The sequence below is a fragment of the Pezoporus occidentalis genome, unplaced genomic scaffold (assembly GCF_034315485.1).
Source record: "Pezoporus occidentalis ecotype Australia unplaced genomic scaffold, CSIRO_AGI_Poc_V1 ctg326, whole genome shotgun sequence".
NCBI lineage: Eukaryota > Metazoa > Chordata > Aves > Psittaciformes > Psittacidae > Pezoporus > Pezoporus occidentalis.
The window spans coordinates 86,113-105,927 of NW_026915224.1; the positions used below are offsets into that span (position 1 = coordinate 86,113).

Genomic DNA, 19,815 nt, shown 5'->3' on the forward strand with positions numbered 1-19,815 from the left:
TGTTCTTGGAGGCTGAACGCTGACTTCCTTGACTCCTTCTTGGCTAATTAGCGTGTTTTAAAATGGGATGCTTGCATCCTTTTCACAAATCAGCTTTCAGAAAGGAAAGGAAACAGTTCAGCTATTAATAGTAACCTGGATCCAATTTGCACGGTTGCAAATGTCTCAGACTGTAAAGGTGACAAATGTGTCTGTCACTTTTTTTAAATTCCAAGAATGGTCTGTATTTTCTAAATGTCTTAAAATTGAGCGTGGAGTAAGAAATTGTGGACTTTATTTTTGAGTGGTGCTCTTCTAGTCTAGTAGCATTGTTAGCCTGCCTTCCTTCCCTCAGAAGAACCTACAAAGGGAATTGGAGTGGAACGGATTAGTAAAGAGCTCTTAGTAAAGTTACAGGAAAGATATTAAGTCTGATGACGGGAAGTATGTCTTTGTCCCACTTCAGACTTGTATTTAGGAGGAATGAAAAGGAGAAGATATTTGAAATATGACAGCAGCTATGATCTAACTTTAAATTACTGGTTTAATTCCAGGGAACATTCTTCTTGTCTTCACTGGGTTGTTGAAGGCCAGCCTCTTGGAGCTTAATTAGGACAAGTTGAAGCTTCAACATTTTTTAGCTTGTCTTTGTTCTGCTCAGCATGGTGGGTTTTTGAGCTCTCAAAGGTGAGCAGCACAGTTGTCTGTCTCCAAAATTCACCTTTCAGTGTCCCTTCTGTTATAATGCATCTTTGAGATTTTGCATGGTAGAAATCCTCCCGGGGCACTGGACGTGATTTTTGGTTTTAGGTGTCTAGGATGGCTCTGCCAAATGTAAGCTGGAAATCTGGCATCTCGGTTTCTTTGCCAGATGAATCTGTTGTGATTCTTTTACAGGTTCCTGTGGACAGGAATTGAGGCATCTTCTGGCTGTAGGGTTTTTATTTATTTCTTTTTTAAATAATATTTTCCTTATTTGTTAAAAACATAAATTCTGTGCCTTTTGAATATACACTAAGTTTTCTAATACCTGATTATTTCTTTTTAGTTTTCCCATAAACCTTTCTAATTGCCAACATCTGAGAATATTACTGCTCATGCAGTTGACTGCAGTGGGGCTTGTTTTCCTTTAGTACTTGTTTGTGCACCCAGGAAAAGCATTTATTGTCTTTGCCTCCAGCCTTTTCCTTGAACTTTCAGTGTGTTCGTTCCTGTGTTGACCTGGAAGTCTTTTCTTGGATACTGTTTTCAAAACTGTTTGATTTTTCAGCCGTGTTACGCACTTCCTTTTATATGTCTACATGCGTGCTGCTATACTTGAGCTTTAAAATCAGTGCTGTCCCTACTGCCTTCATATTGTCTGCCTGTGGAATAATTGGGTTGGAAGTGGACTCCTTTTCAGATGGGGTTCAGAAAATGGTTAGGATATGGCGGTTACAATCTCTCCTCATTTTCATGTGGACTAAAAATATTCCTGGAACAGTTCTGCTTTGAATATCCATGCCATTGTGCATCCCGTGTCTCTTCCAAATGGTTTAGGAATTAACAGCTTACCATACGCTAAAATAAACAGCTTGAGGGTTCTGTACATCTTGCTGTTGAATTTTATGGCTGGCTAGCTAACCAGTTCAGGTGATATGAAAGCAAATACGATGCTGCTGTTCTGAGCTAATGGTTTTCTCAGAAACACGTTCTCATGGGCTTAACATGTATATTAATTTTTGCTGTGTACCAGTAATAATGATGTGTTCTTCCAAAGCCAGGCAGTGGATCTTTGCTTTGCGCGTGCAGATTGTTTAATAAAGAAATGAGCCTGATTATGCATATTTTTGGAAGAGATTCAACCATGCTGGAAGGACACAGCAGTCTTGAGTAATTACATTTCATATTGGAGCCCTAAAAAAGAAAAATGGTAAGGGTCTGGAGGATTGTTTGCAGGCATTGGGTCTGACAAACAAGGATGCCTGTACCTTTCTAGGCTGCTGAAGTGAGAGTGCATAACCATTTTTGGATGACAAGCAGTTTTCTTATTGCTGTCCATCATAAAGATGGCCACTTGATAGAAGTTAATGCTGTTATAAGCCAAGTGTTGCTCGTGTAGGTAAGACTTCTTTTTCCATTTGCTGATAAGAGTGCATTATCTTTAAGGTATTTAACATTTTTCTAAAACTAGGGGAGGTAATAACTTACACATATTAAATTAAAGCCTGGCAAACAGTGGCGGAGCAAGGCTTGTCTTTGCGTGCTAGTACAGAAGGGCAAGCTGTAGCCTTGAGCTTTAGCCCAGGGTTGGTTAAGGAGCTGTGTTTTGAGTTGATGCTTTCCATTCATCAGAGAAGCCACAGAAGGGTGGTAGAGGGTGAAGGAGGAGAGATGAGGGAACATACTTGAACATTTCCAGAACTGTTAATTGTCTGCATAGAATAAAAAAAAAGTGGCTCAGTGGAAACTGTTCAGGCTTGCTTTGCTCTTCTTCCACCTCACTCCCAGAAAAAGTGTTACTGCAGTGATTTAAGCTCTCAGGTTGTACTGAAGCAGGGACTCTTCTGACAGCCCTAGTTTTTTACCTCGTTAAGCACCTTTTCAGGCTGCTCTCATGGCTCTTTTCAGGAGAAATGCTGGGTGATTTTAGAGGATAGCAATTTTGAGATATTCTTGCGAGCAGAGAACATTAAATGTCTGGTATGAAAGGAACCAGATAATCAGTAATAAAGTTGGCATGTCTGGTAATTTCAGGGTGTATTGCTCAGTTGCTTGCTGTTTGTTTGCAGGGGTTAAACCCGGTGAAATATTAGGCTTCTGATAATTAGATTTTTTAGTTCAATGCAATTGAAGCATAGATGGTGTAGAAGTGTTTACTTGTTTTGAGCTACTGAAATTCCATTTGAGCTCTCAAGCCTCATTTCTACCAAAAAAGGCATAGAAAACCCACTGTACAGAAGTGCCATTCCCTCACAAAGGCATATGTGGAGTATTGGTAAAGTAGACGACAACAGTGTGCAGTGATCCTTCAGGGTCAGCCCAGGTGAATGGGTGATGGAAGCTGAGTCCGACCGTTGTATTAGTGTGGAAATGCTGTAACTGGTGTCATATGGATTGAAACAAGCACAGATCTTGAGAAATACCTGGAACACATTGAAACTACTTATTTGACATTAGAGATTCTGGATTCTTTTCATTCCATGAAGGTCTCTAAGCAGCTTAGTCCTGAATTTAAACAACTGCAACCCCCAGTTTCTTGTGGACTGTGTTCTCCATGTCAGACTTCCAGTTAAAACACTTCAAGGATGATTTGGTTCCACAGGAATCACATCTTTCCCTTCCTTCATGCTTGTTTCAGTGGGATAAAATGAGCCTGAGGCTCTTCAGCCCACACATAGGTATCTTGATCTGTGTTTTTGAGGACAGTATCAGGCTATTTTATATTTTTATTAATCAGCAAAGATGACAGGAGCTTTAAGAAAATGTAGTTCTCTGCATACATATCTGCAGGGCAAAATAAAGGAACCTTGCGACCACAGATACGTTACCTACTTAGTTTCTGAATGCTGTCAAGTTAAATTTTACCTGATGCTGCAATTTTGGCACAATGAAACACATTGAAAGGTTTTTTCCTCCATTTTTATTTTTGTTAACACTAGTGGAATTGCCTCTGCACTTTGGTGTTTTACTGCAGTAATCACTACTGGATGAGCATAGTTGGCTGCCGTGTTGCTGCAGAAGTATTTGCTGCTTTGTGAGTCCCAGTGAGAGGTAATTTCTGTGGCTCACACCACTACTGGAAATTTGTTCCTGGAGTGTAGGAGCAGCTGCACGCGTGAGTGAGTGTGAGTCCAGTCCCACTGAACAGACCAGTTTGCTCAGCGTGTGTGTGTTGGGAGATGGTTGGTCTGTAAGGTACTGATATGATGCAGGGCATTTCAGTTAAAGGCATGTTATCTGTCTCTCATTTCTGTGTATTTCTTGGAAACACCTTTCTCCCCCCCCCTTCAGATCTACAGTTCAACACCTCTCCTTCCTCCTCTTTCTAAATAGTCCTGAGCTGCGTAGAGTAGTCTGGGTGTGCTGTCACAAATCTTATAATCCTTATTTCCCTTGAGAGGAAAAGGGAAAACTTCTGCTGCTGCGCTGCCCTTGGCTTTTGGGGGTGTGTGAGCAAAATGCACGGGAAGGAGCAGAGTGGGTCAGTTCTCCACTGTTTCTGTGGCATTTTGGTTTCTTCTTCAAGACCCGCCCCTGCAGTCCTGTGTCCAGCTCTGGGGCAGCAGCACAAGAGGGATGTGGAGCTCCTGGAGCAAGGCTGGAGTTGGCCACGGAGATGCTGTGAGGGCTGGAGCAGCTCTGCTCTGGAGCCAGGCTGGGGGAGCTGGGCTGGGGCAGCCTGGAGAAGAGAAGGCTCCTGAAGGGGAGACCTGAGAGCAGCTCCAGTGCCTGAAGGGGCTGCAGGAAACCTGGAGAGGGGCTTGGGACAAGGGATGTAGGGACAGGCCAAGGGGAATGGCTTTAACCTGCCCGAGGGGAGACTGAGAGGAGCTCTTAGGCAGAAGCTCTTCCCTGGGAGGGTGCCCAGAGAAGCTGTGGCTGCCCCATCCCTGGCAGTGTTCAAGGCCAGGTTGGACACAGGGGTTTGGAGCAAGCTGCTCCAGTGGAAGGGGTCCCTGCCTGTGGCAGGGGTTGGAGCTGGGTGAGCTCTAAGGTCCCTTCCAACACAAACCAGTCTGTTTCTGTGATTCCCCAAACTCCAACACTTGTTTGGATTCAGCTTGGGTGCGGTAACCAGGCAGGAATAGAATCCCTGTTGTTGAAGAAGCTACCTACAGGTATTCCTGGAAAACACATAGTTGATAGTAAGTATGTGGCGTTTGTAGTGCTGTCTGCTTATGGATTCTCCCTGCAACCTCAGTTTTCTCAGATTCTGGAATTGTAATGTGATTTTACTGTTTCTGAGAATAAGTATTTCTCACCGTTTCAGCAGGGTGAATGATTAGTGTTTGTATTCTGGGTGCTGTGTAAGGCTGTAAAGGCAATCTCACCATGTTGTCCTGAACATGCCTATGGAATGCATTGGAAAACATTCCTAGGTTTCCCCTCCCTCCACATATGTTGTACTGGTACCTCCCTGAGTTCTGTATCTGAGCTAATGGAGCTCATCTGAAAGCTTAAGCTCATTGGTGTCTGTTTTCCCCAGTGTATGTTTTCACAGAAGCCCTCAGAGAGATGCCTCATTGAAATTCTGTCTCTTCCCTAAGTTATTTAGAGGGAAGCAGATGACTGCCTTGAAAAAGGCTGTCCTACTCCCGAGAGGTTTCTCTTTTTTTCCATTCAGAAATTGGTCTAAACCAGAATCTAAATCTCATACTGACATCCCATTACACTTCTTGGTTCTGGGGCACCACAGAACCTCAATTAATGCAAGCCTGTCATTAAATCAAAACACGACTTTTTGCGTCAAAAAAGCACTAATAAGAAAACCATGCTTACTTGTGGGAGTATTGGCCTTCCCATGGCTTGAAATGAGACTTCAGCAGACAGCTTCTTTCCTGCTCCCAGTAAAATGGGGATTGAAGTAGAACCCTTTCTGTGTCCACTTATCAAATGGGGAAATACCAAGATGTGTAAAATTGTTGAATCTTGAACACATTTTTCACAGAGACCCTTCTGAGTGACTCTACATCAGAGCTGCTCTGGTTTTGTTCTTTCATGGCTGACACCAGCCTCTGAAGCCAGCTCCTGCCTTGCTACTGGAACCAGTCAGTGTTTTCCCAGTCAGCATTCCCCTGCCAGAGTGCAGCTGCCTGCCCCAGCTGCTTTGATGGAAATAGTCTGTAGTTAATCTTCATGCAAGCATACTGGTTTCTTTCAGGTCACATTTGTGATTGTAAAGCAATTTCCATCTCCAAATATGGATTTCTGTGAAGTCACAAGATACCCTTTTATTTAAGAAGTTTGAATTACTTAATTCCCAGGTTTTTTGGTTTTTTTTTGGTTGTTTTTTTTTTTTTTTTAATGGATGCTGAAAAAGTTGCTCTGTGTGCTCTCAATCTGCAGTTTACTGATGTGTGGGAGTGCAGCAAGAGGAACCGGTAACTCAGCAGTGGGGAACTGCTGAGGATGACGTGGTCAGTGTGAAAGAACAGAAAGAAGCTGGTGGGAGAGCTTAGAAGTTGAAAGACTCATTTTAATGGAAGTGTCTGTGTACCCAGGGTTTCCAAATGACTTCATGTTAAAGGTCTTGAAAGACTGACCCTGTTTTAAACCAGAATCTGGTCACCTTGAACAACTTAATTATTTAGTATTTATGCTACTGTTTCAACGCAAAGGAAGACTGAACGTCTGGTGGTTTGCATTGCAAATGGCTTTCTGTGTAGCTGCAGTTAGCTTGGCACATATGGGAGCCTTGTCCAACACACCGAGCCTTGACCAGCAGTTGGTCTTGTAAGCTCACAGAAGGGAAAATGAGGATAGAAATGTTGGTTTGTGAAGTGATATTCTCAACAGACTTAAAGCTAAGAAAATTGGGTGCATAAATGTGTCTTGACATTACTAATTATAATTTAGGCTTTTGGAAGCAGAGGTAGTTTTAAATTAAAATGTTAGAATCTACATGGCAGGAACATTGTGTGAGTGATGGAATGCACGCAACAGGGCAGCTTTTGCCAATGGTCTCTGCATTGGGCATCTTTCACTGCAGTATTTGCTGCAACTCATAAGTAATTTCATAAGTTTCATAAAAAAATGGTACACTGTTGTTTGTAGAAAGTCCTTAACTCATGTGCGATCACTACTGCATTGCTACAGTACTTAATGTTTGTCTTATACGTGAGCTAAGTAGTGAATACAATTGCTATGTGTAGGCCAGGAAGCAGATAGGAATCTTCAGAACTGTGTGTCAGTATGTCATGGGGCAGGATTTCTGTGGACTCTTTGATAATTCTGTGCACAGTTGGTCTCAGTCACTACTGTCAGCAGGCAGCACTAATGATTTTCCAGATAATGGAGTTGGAAGTTCAGCTTCCCCCCCTGCCCCCCCAGTCTATCTTTTGGTGCATTTGAAGTGGATAGGTCAAGTTAGAGTTGTGAGTCTTATAATGGAGAAGGAGGTAAAAAGAATAGGGGAATCATGATGGAAAAGGTGCTGTGCAGGTATCGTTGTCATACTCTGCAGGGCTGCAGGTCCCCATCAGGGGATCCGTCAGTGCCCCCGGATGCATTCACTTGCATTGGAAAAAGCCATGAGGTAGCTCCCATTGGGAAGCAGATGATCTCTAAGGTCGTTTCCAGCCCCAACCATTCTATGACTTTATGGTTCTGTGATCATGGGCATAAAAAAATCTGGAATAAGACTGTTTTACAGGTGGCTCTGCCCAAGCTCCGGTCTTCCACCTTGCAAACCCTCAAAGAACGGTCTGAACTGCAAAGTTCAGGCTTGCCCTTGCTCACATGACTTGTACAGGCTCCGACTGAGCTGTGCTGTCCAAAGCTTGTACCCCTCTGACTGCTCAGCCCTGCACAACCATGGTGAAAAGTTCAGGGAAACCCCAGGTTTTTGGCTCGGAATTGCCAACCGTTTCATGTACCAGTTAATGGATGTAATTCCCCTTTGCCTTAGGTGCCGAGAGCTCCTGCTGGTTCCTGCCTGGTGCTGGAAATTTCACTTTGTGGATCTGTAGTTGGAAAAACATCTTGAAAGGTGCAGCAAGAGCTGTTGTTCTATTTGTGCAGACTTGTTATGAGGAAATTTGTTTCTGGATTAGGCAAGGATTTGGATTTAGTGGCCTTTGTGTACTCGAATATAGCATGCTTATTGCAAGTGAAACAGTGTGTTTTAATTTCTAATGAACTGTTTCCTGTGTTTTTCAGATTGCACAGCGTTTTTGGGACACATCTCTGTTGGATTTTAATATATGTCCTGCTAACAACAGCTTTCAACTATGGAATCGGTAAATATTTACCTGGCTTCTGTTCCAGTTTTCAGTTTTATTACCTAACAAGTGCTTGTGTCTGTGTTGGTGTGTTGGGTGTGGTGGTTTGAATTTCTCTTTATTTTCTGAAATCTGATGGTAAAAATCACAAACTTCTGTGGAGTAACGGGAAGGTACTAACCCAGAATCTTGGGAAACGCCTTTTCACTTTATATCACTTCAAATGTACCAAGCTTTGCCCTGACTTCAGTGAAAACAAAACTTACTTTTCCTGCAGTTCCAGCACTGGTTTGTCCAGTGGACTGCGCAGCTTGTTGGTGCTGTTGACTGCTGAATATTAAGTACGTCCTACCTCTAGTATGTCACAGCCCTCTTTCTCTTTGCTTTTGAAATGTCTTAAAAAAAAAAGTCTATTAAAAAGTGCCAGTTTCACAATGTTATGTCTCCTTGTGATTAGTGTAATTGAAACAGATGGCACCTACGTTTCATTTTGGGCAGAGAAACTTCCCAATATGCTGAGACTACAGTTTGAGTCAGTGTTAGGATTCAACTTTTTGGTAATATTAGCAGATGTGAAAATAATAATAGACTACCTTAGAGTGGAATTTATGGGGGAAAGAAGAGATTTTTGACTCAGTATCTTGAGGGAGGTCAGTGCTGTCCTCTGAGAAGAGCAGTGATGCTGGTGTAGCTGGTAGGAAGGCATTTGTCCTTGCTGGTTTTCTCTGCAGTCCTGGTGGTTTGGTGTGTACAGGCCAGATAAAAGCTGTTGTTTGCTGCTCTCCATGAGCTCAGCTTTGCAGTGTGTGTCATGGCAGTGGTATGGATGGGAAGCTGTGTGCTGCAGAGTTCACGGTCATCCTCAGCATGCCGAGGAATTCTAGGGTGAAGGCTCTTGGTGGACGACCTACAGTGTGTTGCTTCTGCTGTGGGGCTCAGGGTCCTTGGCTGACCTCTTGGGTTATGCTGTAGCGGGTTTATTTGTGTTGAAGTTGTCATTATGATAAAGGCCATCATTGAAGGAGAGCTACTCTGTGTAGAAATAGAGGTCTGTTCTATCAGGTGGCTTTGCAAGCTGGTAGGTTTCTTTTGTCCTGGATTTTGAGGGGAAGAAAATAAAAATCATTGTATTTAGTTTGTCCATAATAATTCCAAGGTATTCACATGGAGACAAGATGTTATTTCAGTTTCCCTCAGTGAATATTAATAGCAGTAGAAGCCTTTCGCAGTGAAACAAACCAGGCTAGGCATCAGTAACTCTCCCCTGCTGCAGCTAAGTAATTAAAGTGTATCAAGTGTGAGACCTTTTGCTGTAGTGTGCAGTAACTCTTTCCTTAATGGCTGCTCTGCAGTCCCCTGGAAAACCCAGCTGAAGCCAAGCATAAGTTATAACCCAGGTTGGTCACTACCTATTACATTTCATAGTCTGGGATGAAGGTTTTTCACTCTTGAGTTTTGAAGTAAATTATGTTTTTTTTGAATGCAGACTTACAGTTTTAAAAACAAGACAGTGTTAATTGCAGGACCTTTCACCTAAATGAAAACTTAATAAACACAACAGTGTATTTGCTAAATATTGGTAGCTGCTGGGTAAAAACGTGCTTCTGGACAGAGCATGATGGCAGACTGCATCTCCCAGGGCTTTTGTCTACATCATGTGCCTTTTGGCTGCTAAGATCTTTTAGGATTATTACTGAGAATTTAAATCATGCCTACATTGCTGCGGTAGCTGCCTTTAGAAGAGTTTCCACATGCTTTTGTCCATCTTTAGCCCTTTTCCCTCTGGACATTTTGTACTTTGCATAAAGCCACACCACACTGATGATGGGTCTGGCTGAAACAGTGGATGGAAAAACTTTGACAGATGAAGGATGAGGATGTATGATGTGACAAAACATTCACACTGTAGAAAGAAATAATTGCTATGAAGTCAGATGTTTCTCTGACTTCTGAAACAAAAAGTGATTTTGCTCTGTGGGTTTTGTGAGCCCTGGGAGATGATAAGTTGAGTAACCTTTTCCAGTAAAATAAGCTTTTATCTGCTTCTGTGCAGAGACAGACTACTGTATTGCTTAAAATGCATCTTGGTCTAGGAGTCTCAAGGAGCTGGTTAGGTTGGAAAAGACCTTTGGGCTCATCAAGTCTTCATCCCTCTGTGGAGCCTTCCTACCTTCAACCACATCAACGCTCCCACCCAGCTCAGCTCCATTCTTGGCCTGGGATGTTGGGGAGAGGTGAACAAGGGGAGAATATCAGAATCCTCCAGTGTTGGCTGAAAACAATACCCAAATCTGGCATGTTCTGAAGCTGTAGAGGTGAATTCCAAGGTTTTGTGTTGGTGTGGAGGCTCTGGAGGCTCTGGCATCCGTGGCCCCTGCAGTTTCCCACAGGTGCACGTGCAGGTTGTGCCCTCCTATGAGTAGCCCAAGGCTGGAACAGGGTTATTGTCTGGCCAAGCTTGAGTAAAAAGCTCTCATCCTAAAACCACAGACATTATGAAAGCAGGTCATTGTTGTCTGTGTTCATTCCTTATTCTGTGCCTGGCTAAAGCCCTGGGGTCCTTGGTATCCGTGTGCCAAACTAGCAGAGGGGTGATGTGCCGCCTTTGTCTTGTCTGAGGAGGAGGTGGTATATCATGAAAATGCTGGCTTCTGTCACTCATCTGTTTATGACCATGAAAATGAGGTTGCCTTTGCTGTAAACCTGTGAGTGAAAATGCGCTGGGGCACAAGCCTGGTTGTTTTGTGTTTCTTCTTCCTCATCCAAGCAGCTTCCTCATACCAGCATGTAACTTGCTGTAAAGGATGCTGCAGGGATTCCCCATTGAAAGAGGCTGGGGAGCCTGATCTACTGGATGAGGCTTACCTTTGTAGTAAGATCCTGCAGCGTTTGCTCTGTTTTGATGGTGCTGTTCTGCACTTCATAGGTTGGCTAAAGGAAATAAAGCTTTGGTGGTGGAAATGGACTCGGAGGGCATCTGCTGTGCCGTTCCCTTTGGCTGCAAACCTGATGCAGGGTGTTTCTGTCCCTGACAGGTGGTTTGTTCCCATCACGTATGCCATACTGTTGTTTGTGGTGGTCTGCTGATAACCTGATCACCATGATATTCTCTGATAAATGCAGATATTTAGATACTTGCATGGATTGCCTGTGGCATGATCTGCTGACCCAGAAGTAGCTGCACTGGTGCAGCCAGAAGACCAGAAATGCTGTGGTAGGTCGTGGGCAGGGAACAGAGGGGCTGTTCCACTGTAGGAAGGGTTACAAAAGTCTGAGACTTCTCCATTTTGGTAGGTGGCTCCTTTATTGTGAATTATGGGAGTTGCTACAAACATTGCTACTCTCAATTCTCTAAAAGAGACTTGTGTTGTTTTGGGTTCCTGCCCCCCAGCTTTCTGTAGTAATAACGGCAGAGGTCCTATCTAAATGGATGGAAGGAAAGGGAGTTCAGTTGAGATGCCGTCTTCACGTAATGCACTGGCTGCATCGTGGCAGCTCTCACACTGCAATGGTTAGGACAGGTATTTCCTCACTAAACTGCTCAGATGGTTTGCTGGAAACAAGCTGTGTTCATCATCGTGGCTCCTTTTCGTGTGTTGTCAGCAAGAAATGGCTGCATTGCACTGATCTTGTTCAGGGGTTTGGTGACTGCTTTGCAGCACCGGAGCTGACATCTGGTGTGATGTGTGCTTTCCCCACTTCTTCATTAGGGAAGCAGAGGGGTCAAGGCTTTCTCTGAGCAACAGAGAGATTGCAGCAGCTTTTGATGGTGGTTTTGGCACTTGCGTTTTACAGAGTTTGTAATGAATATTCAGGTGTAAGATTAAAAGAATGAATAAGGTAGTACTGCTAAACAGAATTGCTTTTCAGAGCCTCAGCCATGCCTTGTTCTGACCTCCTGAGAAGGATGCAATTGTAAAGCTGAAGCCCGTTGTGGAAAAGCAATTACAATACATGCTTCCAGGATTGAATTGTCATCTGAAAGTCAGATGCTGCAATAATGGTGTCGTTGTTTAGGTGGAACGTGACTTCACTTAACTGCTTGGTGTTTTTCTATTAATGTTCTTAAATGTGTTCATATATGGGTTTCAATTTTTACTGCTTTGGGGGAAATCGAGCTTAGTATTCCACAGGGGAGATATTTCTTTGCACAGAGGTGTTCATGTGAGCTTTCTGGCTTTTTTCCATGCATTTCAGCTCTCACCCCATCTGAATTAGGGGTGTTGGAAGGTAACACAAGAAGAGCAGTGTATGTTTTTTCTTTACATGTCACTCACAGCCGACCAGAGGTTTCCCTGTGGTGCTGGGGTACGGAAGCATTGGCTTTTAGGGGGAGAAACGGATGTGTTAGAAAGCAGGGCCTGGAGAGGGGAAGCCATGTGCAAGTGGCGTTAGTAGTCTCATGTAACATTAAAGTGGAGCTGTGTCCTTTGTGGGTTTGGCTGACTTCTGCTGTGGTCCTCACACCACACCTGAAACGGTGAAGCCCCTTTTCTGGGAAAAGAATCAGGTTTTGGAAGTGCCATAAAGCATCTGGGTGGCTCTTAAGTGCAGGTTCATCCGGAGTGTTTCAGACCAGACAGTTTGGGTTTGTGCCGGTGCGTCACTCAGCCTGGGGAAGGCATCAGTGAGGGTGGATGGGAGATGGGTTGGTGCTGTACCTGCATGTGTGTGAGGTGGGTTTCCATGGCCCTTAGGAGGGATCAGCTTTTCCATTTACCTGTTTTGTGCTCTCCAATGGACAGCACCAGAGTTCCATAATTGAAGTTTAATTTTTTAAAGGCATATCTTCACTGTAAGCGAAGAGGTGGCTCTATTGTGAGCCTAGGTTTCTTTGTGGGTCAAACAGGGCTTGAGTTTTTGGACGTAAAACCCTGCTGAGACCTACAAAAAAAGAGCTTTAAAATCCTCCCCCGTCCCAATGAAAAGGCTGGGTTCTTAGATCTAATCTCAGCATAAGCATTTGATTTGAGTGTTTGAATTGCTGCTTTTGCAGTTCTCTGTATTTTTGTAAGAATGTGTTAAATTGCCAATGTTATTCACATGCCACTTTTGGCAGGTGCCACCTACATGCCCTCAATTTGAACATACCTTTCAGGCGAAGTGTAGGTAGGGAGGCTCCTTTTCTGCTCATCAGATGTTAAGAGAGTGGAGCACTTCCATTAATTCACTTTCAGTAACCTTTCCAATGCTAATAAGCTAACCTGGCCCATGCGCACAATGCAGCACCTTTAATGAACAGATCTGAGCTAAGCAGAAAGTTCTTTGAAGAATCTCTTGCTCGCCTCCTTCTTTGGGTGTGATTCCAGTATGTGTGTTCACCATGACACAGAAGGGAGTTCTTGGTAAGAGCAATCCATAAGCAAATAGAACACTTATCCTTCCTCTTTTTCTGTTTGGAACTAGACAAAGCCATGGCAGTAATTGCCTAAAAAGAAGGAAAATCGTTGGTTGTGTCGTCCCCCCCAACTGTAGTTCCTGAATAATCTTATTCTCCAAAGGGGCTACATTATGCCTTCAAAAATCCTCATTTTTAAACCAAGTATACTTTTGAGTTAGGATTTTGTAGATTGATGTCAGCTGACATACTCTACACTTAAAAATCACAGCTGCATCTAGAAACAGATTCATTTAAAGAAGGTTGGAATGTGGATGGTACATGGGATCACCATCTCCAGTGACAGGTAGTCTGTTATTTTGCAGGGAAGAAGATTCCTGTGAGGCATATGCCCTGGGTGACGCATGGAGACAAGGGAATCTGTAGGTTATTTGGTGCATAAGCAGCCAGTTACCACTTCCATCACTGTATAACAGCATTCCTAGGTGCGACCTTGGGATAATCACCCCCACCAGGAAGCTGTGGATTTCCCTAATGTTGGACACACTTAAGATTTGGCTGGATGAGGTGCTGGGACATCTAGTCTGGGTCATGCTTTGCCTAGGAACACTGAACCAGATGATCCTTGAGGTATATTCCAGCCTGGGATTCGATGATTTTCTTCAAAAGTAGAAGTGTTTTCAGACAGGTTCTGAGTGTGATGAATGTCGTGCAGTGTTTGAAGTGATGGTTTTATTTATTTCTCAATGCAATGTGTAGCTCCAAAGGGTTCTTGAAAGGGACTGAAGTTATGGTCTCCACCCTGAAGTGGTGACACACTGGATGAGAGATGACAGGCTGTGGAGTGGAATGGCAGGATTACACTGAATATGGCTGGAATCGCTTGTTTTCAGAAGATAATTCATCATGCTATGATTAAGTGCAGATGATGCATTTGGCAGCAAGAGGTGCGCAATCTGTTGTTACCCTAAGGAGCCTGCAGACCAAAGGCCTGCTGATAAGACCAGACTCTGTTGTACTTCTTCAGTGAATAATTGAAATTTAGGATGTTCTTGTTCATTATCTATTTCTCTTTTAAATAATAGTGTAGATAATTGTGAACCTGCTGATTTTGACATTCAAATCCGTGAGGATTTAAGGACTTGAGGGTGGGAAGTAGTTTCTTTGTGTTTCGGTGTATGAATTTCTGTCACGTGAATTCTGAGTGAGATGCATCAGTGACTTAAGCATCTTCAGTGGAGCTAAGACAGTTGTAATCCAACAGGTACAAGTCAGCTGCCTGACACCCCTCCTGTTGGGAATGGGTGTATGGTGCTTTATGGAAACCTTGCAAGAAAGGTGGTTTGGTTGAATCACTGGAGTGTCTGATGCTGTCACAAATTTGTGCAGCCTGTTGCTGTAGTATCATAGAATAGGTTTGTTAAAGCTCATCCAGTTCCACACCCTTCCACGGGCAGGGACCCCTTCCACTGGAGCAGCTTGCTCCAAGCCCCTGTGTCCAACCTGGCCTTGAACACTGCCAGGGATGGGGCAGCCACAGCTTCTCTGGGCACCCTCACAGGGAAGAGCTTCTGCCTAATGTGTAATATATAATATGAACGTGTAAAAAGGAGGAAATTGTTATTATTGCAAGCAAGTGCAAAATTGATGGATATGTTTTCCTGATGTCCCTAGGAAGGGGGCTTCTGATAAAACCAGGAAAATCTTCTGAAAAGTAAGTCATAAATATTGAGTGTGAAGATGGAGACCAGGCGCTATCATTATTTCTGTTCCCTTGGTAAAGTTCTTGGCAGAGCTTTAATTTTAGAAGAACATGACAACAAGGGCTGAGATTTGCAGGCTCAGTCTAATTCATTACTAGCTTAATGAGATGCTTGAGAACTCGGGTATTCTGACAGCTTTTACAACGCCACATGTTGTCCCTGGTCTATAGTGGTTTGCTGGCCTTGTCCAGAAATTCAGAGATAACTTTGTTGATTTGTATTTAACAAGTTCATGTTTTAATTAGTGTTTTGATCTTGGGTTGACACGGGATGGGCTGATTGTTTCCAGTTGCTGGAAATGGATGGGAGCTGAGGAAAGAGATTTCTTGGGAGTTGTGTGGGAACTTGCATCTTGCTGTGAGCATCCAAGTGAATTGAGGGCACTCATTCTGTCTGTGCTCACCATGGCAGAGCATCCCAGGGACCTGAATTCCCAGATCCTCTCTCTGTGATGGGCAATTAGGGAAGCTGGGCTTTCTGTCCTCAGCACTGGCTTTGGTTTGGTAGGCAAATCCTGAAAGCTCAGGTTTTACTGGGAGCTGTTCCATGTGTGTTGCCTGCCTTCACCACTCCCCACGCTCATCTGGGCATGGGCAGAGGGCTGCAGGGATCTGTGTCTGGGTGTTTTAGGAAGTCACAGCCCTTTGGTGTTCCACAGAACAGCAAGTGAAGCACATTCTGAAGCACCATGGGACTGGTGAAAACTCACTGCTTCCCCAGTGGTCTTGGCTGTAGTGTGTTCAACTCTTGAATTTGGAGCAGACTTAGAAGCTCACCTTTGGGGGTGGTAGCTTGTTGAGTTGTCAATACTATTGCCTGTAACCATCTGTTCCTACCACTAAGTAGCTGCAAAAATCAGTAATTCTTTATTTTTTTTGAGGAGCTTGGGTGTAGATCTTCTCCCTTGTTATTTTTATGGGCTCCCTCATTATGAAAGACAAGCATATCCACTGTGCTGGGAAGGCAGAACGACATTCTTTAATCTTTGATCTAAAATTATTTGAAGTTTAAATTCAAGTAGTTACCGATATTGGGGGTTACTTTGGAGCACAATAGCTATTTCTGGTGATGTGGGTGCGCGGATCTCCCTTATCACACAGGATTGTGCTTGTGTAACTTCACCTCCTGGGTTAATTACTCCTAAGAGGACAGGAGGTGGTAGGCATGTGTATGGTTTATTTTAGGAAATTGCCACTGTCAGTGGATGCTGTGTTTGCTTTTGCAAGTAAAACTTGTTATGGGTTCTTCTTTTTGACTTACTTATTTTTGTCCATGTGAATTACTAATCCAAGTGGTCTAGCTTTGGTAGTTGTGATGTTCAGTTGCTGGTGGGGGTAGTTGGGGTCACAAAGGGAGAAGCGGTTGTCATCTGAGAGTCACAGGAGTGTTGAAACCCATCAATCGAAGGACATACAGAGAGACTACTGTGTATTGTACCCTGAGTTATCCGGGGCTGGGATTTCTTTCCTACATTTAAACCACTGAATCCAAACGGATTGACATCAAGCACTGATGTTAGTGGTTTAGGATGTGAGATCCCAGTTCCTGGGGTCATCTTCAGTGCTGTTGTGTGGGGGTAGTGATGGCGCTTGCTTAATGCAGAAGGACTTTTCAGCCTGAGGCCAGGTGTTCTTCAGAGTTTTTATTCTTTACCACATCACTGGATGCAGCTTTGCAAATGCTTATTTTGGTGGTTATCTAAACTACAGAGTGAATGCCTGGGGGTTCTGTCCAGGTGATGTCCAGATCTCCCTGCTTTGTACCATTGTCATGCTTGCCACTGATGTCAAAAACTGGGTTTGGTCTTGATCCAAAAGAGCAACTGTTGGATTTCGATGGGGTTTCTGTGATGCGTGTCTGGACTCCTCCTGTGAGTCAGTGATGTAAAAATACCTCGCTATCTTGCAGTAATAATCGGGCAGCAGTGACTGACCAGCTCCTGCCTTTTGCTTTGGCAGCACCCAGGCACTGTGTGTGGCTGGGAAAGGCTGGGAGCAGTGCTGCGGTGAGAGCAGGTCCCATGTCTTGCTGGCACAGCAGGGAACAGCACTGGTGTGATGGAGAAACAGGGAAGCTCTTGGATAACTTAGTCCTGGCTGTAATTATTGGTTTGGAGCATTTGCAGGATAAGAGTGGTCTCTGAAAGAGCATAGATTTATATTAGACATTGGGAAGAAGCTCTTCCCTGTGAGGGTGCTGAGGCACTGGCATAGGGTGCCTAGAGAAGCTGTGGCTGCCCCATCCCTGGCAGTGTTCAAGGCCAGGTTGGATACAGGGGCTTGGAGCAAGCTGCTCAAGTGGAAGGGGTCCTTGTCCATGGCAGGGGTTGGAGCTGGATGAGTTTTAAGGTCCCTTCCAACCCAAACCTGTCTGGGATTCTGAGGATTGACAAGGAAGCCCAGAACATGCATCTCTTGTTCTTGATGGCTGTGATTGCCGTGAAGAAGGACCTGGCACACAACTATTGATTCCCTCTGTACCCCTCCAAAATCTTAATGCTTCCAGGTATTAGAGGTTTTCTGGGGTAGGTGTTAGTCTAAAGGTTGCCATGCGTCTTGCAGTGATGCTGGACTCATGGATCAGAGCCCAGGTGTTGTTAAATGTACATTATCCCTGACTTTCCTTGGCTTCAGATGGTAACATTTAACCTTAATTTGGAATTTCCTGGAATGGGTTTGTTTCCAAGTTGGTGAAAGGCAGGATGGCAGCATGAGGGCTGGATGCATCTGCATGTGCTTGGGCACCTCGGGCTTCTCCCCAAGGCTGGTGGAACTGAGCTTGATGGGAAACTAACACAGGGAGAGACACTTGGAGAGCTGCAAAAAGGAGAGGAGCTGGTTGGCGTGGTGCTGTGGGAGTGAATGGCAGGAGGAGATCCTTGATTTTGATAATTTTTGTTACTTTATACGTTGTTTTATCCGTTAACGGTAGAGGGATTCAAAGGTCAACATTGAATAGTTCTGGTTATTCTCTGCTGGACCTGGACTTACTGTGGGTTTCATGTAAGAAATATATTTCCTTTTTATGTTACACAGTCAGAAGAAAATTATGTTGTTGTCTTCAGTAGTTTTTACCTCATTCTTGTAGTCTTGCCAGTATCCTGTGTTTGTTTTTTTCAGGAAGCCTTTCAATGTTTTCTTAATTGGAATTAACCGTTGTACTAGAAATGCACATTTTTGTTGAAGATAATGTAGGAAATAAATATTCTCAGAAATTTATTTTAAGTTAGTGAAAAAACAGAGCTTTGCTTTGGAACTACAACTTTGGAGAAGTTTAATGAATGCTTTCTTTGCTCTTGGGTAATAATAAAGGAATAAACCCACTCTACTGCTCCTGCATGATCTTGAGCAACTAACCTCGGAGACTGATAGTCTATTTTTATTGTATTGTAAATGATGCTAATTAATGTAATGACACAGATTTAATGCCATGCAGAAGTTACGTGGAGTCAAAATCAAACGAGAACAGGTAGTAAATCATTTGACAAAAACATGAAAACAAATTAGGGGAGGAAAAAAGTATTCTTTTCCTGTCAACAGTTAGGGCTGCATCTGGATGCAGCAGCTGGCCACTTCTGAATTCTCTTTTTTTTTTCTCCAGTTTTAATGATGCTTTTGCAACCATCTGAAAGGAGATCTCTGTCTGGATGCAACGGTGTCAGGGGATGCAGCAGTTCCTCTGGGTTCTGTGTCCAGGGAGGTGTCACAGCTGAATTCTCCTTACTTTCTCCCTGCAGTTTATTGGTTATTTAGTGCTTTAATAAAAGGACTACCTGAGTATATGAATTACATTAAATGTTTGGTTGAAGGTGCAGAAAGCCTCCTCATTTCCTTGACCTCAATCTTGTAGATGGTAGGAGAGCATTTAAAATACCCACAGCTCTGGGTGTGTGTATGCGGCTGCATGTGTACATGCATGTGTATTTTTAAATGTCCCCTATGTCAAGGTCATCCACAATTAAAGCTGAAGGGCAGGTTGGATTTCCTGTGGCAACGCGCCTGTTACTGGGGCTAATTCCCATGGTCTGAAAGGAGTGTGGGATGGGGACCAAAGGAGAAGCTTTCATCCGAGTCCCACGTGGAGCTTTGTACCTGCCTGGATGAGAAGCCTGTGGATTGACAGTCTCTCTTCCCACAGGAGTTCTCAGAGCTGCTTCACCTATTTCCTTCCATGCTTGCGAAATGGCACCAAGCTTTGAGACACTCCTGTGTAAGCTTAGGCAAGGGGATTAATTAGATCTTCAAGACAGATAACTAGAGCAATGAGTTGGGCATAATAGTAGCCTGGAATTCCAGTGACGTGTTCTCAGAGTGCTGTGCAGCGTGCATGCCTTGGCTGGAGCATCGTTATTTCTCAGCGTTGCATACTCGAACGCCTTGGGGCGTCGTAGCAAAATTTAGTAAGCAAATTAGATGAACAAAAAAAGCTCAACTTTGATGGCTTTGCACACACCAAAACTGTCAGTGAAACGATGCTAGTTTGATCACCAGTCGATGGTGGCTTCCTGCTACTTCGGGTTGACAACCTGCAGTTTGGATACCTCCAAGATGCTGTTGTAGGCTTGGATTTATGTGTTTGTAATGCTAAATGAAGATGAAAAAGGGTGGGGGGGATTCAAATTAGATTGTAAGTATGGTAGCAGTCCAGCCAATCCCTATACAAATTGTATACTCAACAACAGCTGCAGGCAAGTCTAGCTTCTTCCAGGGTACTGGACTGCCACTAACACTCCTGCCCCCAGAGAAGGTGCTGGCTCTGAGGTTAGGCATTGCTTTAAGGTTACGTGTTAACTTTAAAGTGCTGCTTTTGTTAG

The 19,815-nt window shown here is 43.8% G+C and overlaps 1 protein-coding gene across 4 annotated transcripts in view; it reads left to right on the forward strand.

Moving 5' to 3' along the window:
• ANKRD11 (ankyrin repeat domain containing 11) overlaps window positions 1-19,815 on the forward strand; it is a 153,632-nt gene that overhangs the window by 17,215 nt on the left and 116,602 nt on the right. For all 4 annotated transcript variants that reach the window (XM_062628956.1, XM_062628954.1, XM_062628957.1 and 1 more), the window contains exon 2: window positions 7,840-7,919. The gene's annotated coding sequence lies outside the window, so the exon portion shown is untranslated. The remainder of the gene's footprint in view (window positions 1-7,839; window positions 7,920-19,815) is intronic.